This window comes from Pongo abelii, chromosome X (assembly GCF_028885655.2).
Source record: "Pongo abelii isolate AG06213 chromosome X, NHGRI_mPonAbe1-v2.0_pri, whole genome shotgun sequence".
Taxonomy (NCBI): Eukaryota; Metazoa; Chordata; class Mammalia; order Primates; family Hominidae; genus Pongo; species Pongo abelii.
Window position 1 is genome coordinate 30826469 of NC_072008.2, and position 7218 is coordinate 30833686.

The 7218-nt window shown below is 44.0% G+C and overlaps 1 pseudogene; it reads left to right on the plus strand.

Annotated features, from left to right (window-relative positions):
• The first annotated feature begins 723 nt into the window (after positions 1 to 723).
• Positions 724 to 1201, plus strand: LOC112130868 (cyclin-dependent kinases regulatory subunit 1-like; annotated as a pseudogene).
• Positions 1202 to 7218: the final 6017 nt, after the last annotated feature.

Here is a 7218-nt window from a genome sequence, read left to right on the forward strand (position 1 = left end):
CCACTTCAGAAAACAATTGTGCAGTTTATTAAATAGTTAAACATATACCTAAGTATTTGCTCAATGGAAGAGAAATCAAAGCATATATACACAAGATTTGTATACAAATATTCATAGCAGCTTTACTTGTCAATAGCCAAAAACTGGAAACATCACAAATATCCATCAACAAGTGAATGAATAAAAATTATGTAAGCCAGGCATAGTGGTGTGTGCCTCTAATCCCAGCTACTCAGGAGGCTGAGGTGGGAGGATAGCTTGAGCCCAGGAGTTTGAGACCAGTCTGAGCAACACAGAGAGACCCCCATCTCAAAAAAAAAAAAAAAAAATTGTGATGCATCATGCAATGGAATATTACTAAACCATAAAAAATAATGGGACTTCTTGTTCCAAAATAATGATATAGAAGCAAACTCGCTTCATTCTTCTCCCCACAGAAAACCAAAAACAAATATACATTGCCAAGATTATCACCAGAAACATCCCAGATCTTATATATGAAGATGAGACCATTTCCAGGGCAGCAGAGAAGTGAAAAAACTCTGAGCCAATGGTAAGAGAATCAAACTTCAACATCCACAGTGCCCTTGCCCCATTCTGCCTGGCACCAAGTGCACAGAAAATTTTCCCCCAGCTGGAAGCCAAAGTGGGTGGGAGCACATGCTGTTGGGAGTTGCTTGGAGGTTGGCGGTGTGGGGCTGAAAGCTAGCAAACCAAGCGATCATGTCGCACAAACAAATTTACTATTCAGACAAATACGATGACGAGGAGTTTGAGTATTGACATGTCATGCTGCCCAAGGACATAACCAAGTTGGTCCCTAAAACCCATTTGATGTCTGAATCTGAATGGAGGAATCTTGGCGTTCAGCAGAGTCAGGGATGGGTCCATTATATGATCCATGAACCAGAACCTCACATCTTGCTGTTCCGGCGCCCACTACCCATGAAGCCAAAGAAATGAAGCTGGCAAGCTACTTTTCAGCCTCAAGCTTTACACAGCTGTCCTTACTTCCTAACATCTTTCTGATAACATTACTATGTTGCCTTCTTGTTTCTCACTTTGATATTTAAAAGATGTTCAATACACTGTTTGGATGTGCTGGTAACTGCTTTGCTTCTTGAGTAGAGCCACCACCACCATAGCCCATCCAGATGAATGCTCTGTGGACCCACAGCCTCAGCTGAGTGTGACCCCAGAAGCCACGATGTGCTCTACACTTGGCAGATGGAGGAAGCATCTGAATTTGAGACCATGGCTGTTACAGGGATCATGTAAACTTGCTGTTTTTGTTTATTCCTGCCGGGTGTTGTATGTATGGTGACTTGTGGATTTATGTTTCAGTGTACTGGAAACTTTCCATTTTATTCAAGAAATCTGTTCATGTTAAAAGCCTTGATTAAAGAGGAAGTTTTTATAACCTAAAAAAAAAAAAAAAAAAAAATTCCCCCAACTCCCTGTTTCTACACTGGAAAAAGTAAGATTGAGACGCACAATCAACTTCCCCACCATCTTGGGTTCCCGGGCAGGATGTTTCTGCATTAACCCACCGGAAGCATCGCGAGTGCCTGAAGGGAAAAATATTCCTGAGGACAGGCAGTGACAAAGGCGGGAGGCAGGACTACCATCCCCAGACCTGAAAACTCATAAGCAGGAGACGCCAAATCAGAGTGGCTGCTCAGCAGCATGACGCCAAATCAGAGTGGCTGCTCAGCAGCACCATGCTGTAGGAGGTTCATCCCACAGATCCCCTGGGCATGAACCACTAGACAGCCTTCCCAAAATGCTGGGATATCCCCTTTAGGACCTCCCCCATTTGGGTTGGGCAGTGCTCCAATTGTTTACTAGAGCAGAGGTGAACTTGAGCTTAAAGCACCACCTAGAGCTAAAAGGAGGCAGTGACCTAGCAGTAAACAACTTTTAAGCAAATGTATCCAATTAAAAAAAAAAAAAAAGCCAGACAGAGAAGACTGGAATAAATAACTCATCCTTCAATGCAAAGACATAGACATATAAACACCTGAAACAACAACAAACAGGGAACTATGACCTCTCCAAATGGACAAAGCAAAGAACCAGTAACTGGCCCTAATGAGATGATGATATGTGACCTCTCTGACTAAGAATTCAAAATAGTAGCTTCAAGGAAACTCAGTGATCTCTAAGATAACAGAGAAAAGCAATTCAGAAACTTATCAGGGAAATTTAACAAAGAGATTGAAAAAATTTAAAATAAAAATAAATCTTTGAACCGAGAAATACATTTGCTGAACTGAAAAAGGAATGGATTAGCAGTGCATACAACATGGATGGATCTCAAAACAATTTTTCTGTGTGATAAAGGTCAAACCAAAAAGAGTACATGCTATATGATTCCATTTCCATAAAACTCTAGAATGTGCTTACTAATCAACAGCAGCAGAAAACAGATCAGTGGTTGCCTTGGAATGGAAGCTGCAGGAGAGGATTACAAACACTCATAAGTAATGAACAGAATGAGGGATATGGTCAAATAGCAGCTGCCTTGTGGGTTAAAAGAATGTAAAACTAACTTCAATCGAGTAAAAAGTTAGTACAGAAAGGGGAAGCAATTTTATAAGTAAATGCTAGTCATTCTCAATTTCATAAATTATTTCTAAATGTATTTTGTTAGTAGCCTGTATTATTTTTTGAAATTTGAGATTGTTTCACTTAAATTTAAAAAACAGGGAAGTACACACACAGCACATCTCAATGAGGAAGGAGATTGCAATCATTGTGACCAGACGTTACCAGGTAATGTATCATGCCTTGTAATGTAAATTATGGCTGAGAGAAGGCAAAATGCTCTTTTTTTTTTTTTTTTTCTTTTTTGAGACGAAGTCTCGCCCTGTCACCCAGGCTGGAGTGCAATGGCGCTATCTTGGCTCACTGCAACCTCCGCCTCCCGGGTTGAAATGATTCTCCTGCCTCAGCTTCCCGAGTAGTTGGGATTACGGGCGCGCACCTCCACGCCCAGCTAATTTTTGTATTTTTAGTAAAGACAGGGTTTCACCATGTTGGCCAGGCTGGTCTTGAACTCCTGCACTTCGTGATCCACCCGCCTCGGCCTCCCAAAGTGCTGGGATTACAGGCATGAGCCACCGCGCCCGGCCCAAAATGCTCTTTTAAAGTAATTCAGACAGGGTTTTAGCTCCCAATAAATAAAAGGAAATAAAAGGAACAATGGATTTTTCTTATATAACTTGGTCTTTTGCCTCTTGTAGAGAAAGTTTGCAAAGGAAATTAATTTCTGTGAAGGCAGGATGTGTTTGCTCTCAAATTCTCTAGAAGATCAACTAGAGCTCCTCTTCTTTATGTCCCCCTTCCCTATGACCCTCTTTCCATAATACAGACTACAAGGCTTTGAAACTGTCTGCCTTGGAGGAGTGGTAACTGGAAGAAGGAGAAAAAGACATTGAAATTAGGGGTGCTGGAAGCTACAAAATCTCCAAAGCTCCAGAAAAGACTGATGAGTACTGTGATTTAGTTATTTCTAATTGGGGATTTGGCAAATACTTAGGGCAGGGCCTTGTCTCCTTTCCCAGTGATGTAGTTTGGATGTTTATGCTGGCCCAAATCTCATGCTGAAATGTAATCTTCAGTGTAGGAGGTGGGGCCTGGTGAGAGGTGTTTGGATCATAGGGCAGATCCCTCAAGAATTGCTTGGGCCATCCCCTTGGTGATAAAATGAGCTCTTGCTCTGAGTTTACAGGGGATCTGGTCATTTAAAAGTCTGTGGCACTTTTCCCGGCTCTCTCTCTCTCTCTTGCTCCTGCTTTCACTATGTGAAATGTCTGCTCCTGCTTCACCTTCCAACATGAGTAAAAGCTCCCTGAGGCCTCTCTAGAAACCAAACAGATGCCAGCAGCATGCTTCCTGTAAAGCCTGCAGAACCACGAGCAAATTAAACCTCTTTTCGTTATAAATTACTCAGTCTCAGGTATTTGTTTATAGCAATGCAAGAACAGCCTAGTGCACCACATTAAATCAAAGAGGATACGATAAAGAAATGGCTTGAGAAGCATATCAGTTTGGGTTCAATCAGGGGAAAAACACACAAAGAAATGTTATAAACAATTATTGGCCGGGCACAGTGGCTCACACTTGTAATCCCACCACTTCAAGAGGCCGAGGTGGGTGGATCACTTGAGGTCAGGAGTTGGAGACCAGCCTGGCCAACATGGTGAAGCCCTGTCTCTACTAAAAATAAAAAAATGTAGCTGGGGGTGGTGGCAGGCACCTGTAATCCCAGCCTCTTGGGAGACTGAGGCACAAGAATCACTTGAACCTGGGAGGCAGAGGTTGCAGTGAACAGAGATTGCACCACTGCACTCCAGTCTGGGTGACAGAGTGAGACTGTCAAAACAGTCAAAACAGTCAAGACTGTCAAAACTGTCAAAACAAAACAAAACAAGACAAAACAAAGCAAAACAAAAAAAACCCCAATTATTAACTATAACAGAGGATTGGAGAAATGAGAGACTGCCTAGTAAAAAGTAAGGAAGACACTACAGAATATAAAAACAGCAGATATAGAAGTAGACACACCAGGTCCCAAAATAGAGTTCCCAAGGAAGATTACCTCACCCAGGGATGAGAGCCAGACCTCGTCAGCAAGTCATGGTTATGACTCACTGACAGAGAAGTTGTGGTGTCTCGCCAGCAGAACTTGCTGGTGTTAAATAAAATTTATGGAAGGCAATTGAGTTGGACAGAGCTGCTGTACTATACCCCAATAGACCAACCCAAAATGGAATCACTCATGCTAAGGTTCCATGTAACCAAACTGAAACCTAAGCTGTTTACTTGTAAGATTTGACCTTCCGAGAAATCAGGAAAGAAATGAGAGCCAAATTCCCAAACAGGCCAGTTTTCTAAAACAAAAACAGGAGATTCACAGCAACCAACCAAAAGGGGCCAAGGCAACCTAAGGCAGCAGGATAAGAAAATCCCCTCTGCTTTAACTCATACAAGAAAAGTAACCTGTTGTTAACCAATTCACCTTTTGCACTATGCTGCTTCCTTGTTCCTGCCAAAGTTATCTTACAAAAACTGACTGTTCTGCTATGCCCAGTGGAGTTTCTGTCTATTTTGTAGACTGGATGATGCCCAGTTCATAAATTACTAATAAAAGTCAATTCTATTTTTAAAAATCAATTTGTTGAGGAGCCAAGATGGCCGAATAGGAACAGCTCCGGTCTACAGCTCCCAGCGCGAGCGACGCAGAAGACGGGTGATTTCTGCATTTCCATCTGAGGTACCGTGTTCATCTCACTAGGGAGTGCCAGACAGTGGGCGCAGGTCAGTGGGTGAGCGCACCGTGCGCCAGCCGAAGCAGGGGCGAGGCATTGCCTCACTCGGGAAGCGCAAGGGGTCAGGGAGTTCCCCTTCCAGGGGTGACAGACGGCACCTGGAAAATCGGGCCACTCCCACCCGAATACTGTGCTTTTCCGACGGGCTTAGGAAACGGTGCCCCAGGAGAGTATAGCCCGCACCTGGCTCAGAGGGTCCTACGCCCACGGAGTCTCACTGATTGCTAACACAGCAGTCTGAGATCAAACAGCAAGTCGGCAGCGAGGCTGGGGGAGGGGCGCCCGCCATTGCCCAGGCTCGCTTAGGTAAACAAAGCAGCCTGGAAGCTTGAACTGGGTGGAGCCCACCACAGCTCAAGGAGGCCTGCCTGCCTCTGTAGGCTCCACCTCTGGGGGCAGGGCACAGACAAACAAAAAGACAGCAGTAACCTCTGCAGACTTAAATGTCCCTGTCTGACAGCTGTGAGGAGAGCAGTGGTTCTCCCAGCACGCAGCTGGAGATCTGAGAACGGGCTGACTGCCTCCTCAAGTGGGTCCCTGACCCCGACCCCCGAGCAGCCTAACTGGGAGGCACCCCCCAGCAGGGGCAGACTGACACCTCACACGGCCGGCCAGGTACTCCAACAGACCTGCAGCTGAGGGTTCTGTCTGTTAGAAGGAAAGCTAACAGAAAGGACATCCACACCAAAAACCCATCTGTACATCACCATCATCAAAGACCAAAAGTAGATAAAACCACAAAGATGGGGAAAAAACAGAGCAGAAAAACTGGAAACTCTAAAAACCAGAGTACCTCTCCTCCTCCAAAGGAACGCAGTTCCTCACCAGCAACGGAACAAAGCTGGACGGAGAATGACTTTGACGAGCTGAGAGAAGAAGGCTTCAGACGATCAAATTACTCCGAGCTACGGGAGGATATTCAAACCAAAGGCAAAGAAGTTGAAAACTTTGAAAAAAATTTAGAAGAATGTATAACTAGAATAACCAATACAGAGAAGTGCTTAAAGGAGCTGATGGAGCTGAAAACCAAGGCTCGAGAACTACGTGAAGAATGCAGAAGCCTCAGGAGCCGATGCGATCAAATGGAAGAAAGGGTATCAGCCCTGGAAGATGAAATGAATGAAATGAAGCGAGAAGGGAAGTTTAGAGAAAAAAGAATAAAAAGAAACGAGCAAAGCCTCCAAGAAATGTGGGACTATGTGAAAAGACCAAATCTACGTCTGATTGGTGTACCTGAAAGTGACGGGGAGAATGGAAACAAGTTGGAAAACACTCTGCAGGATATTATCCAGGAGAACTTCCCCAATCTAGCAAGGCAGGCCAACATTCAGATTCAGGAAATACAGAGAACGCCACAAAGATACTCCTCGAGAAGAGCAACTCCAAGACACATAATTGTCAGATTCACCAAAGTTGAAATGAAGGAAAAAATGTTAAGGGCAGCCAGAGAGAAAGGTCGGGTTACCATCAAAGGGAAGCCCATCAGACTAACAGCGGATCTCTCGGCAGAAACCCTACAAGCCAGAAGAGAGTGGGGGCCAATATTCAACATTCTTAAAGAAAAGAATTTTCAACCCAGAATTTCATATCCTGCCAAACTAAGCTTCATAAGTGAAGGAGAAATAAAATACTTCACAGACAAGCAAATGCTGAGAGATTTTGTCACCACCAGGCCTGCCCTAAAAGAGCTCCTGAAGGAAGCGCTAAACATGGAAAGGCACAACCGGTACCAGCCACTGCAAAATCACACCGAAATGTAAAGAACATCGAGACTAGGAAGAGACTGCATCAACTAACGAGCAAAATATCCAGCTAACATCATAATGACAGGATCAAATTCACACATAACAATATTAACTTTAAATGTAAATGGACTAAATGCTCC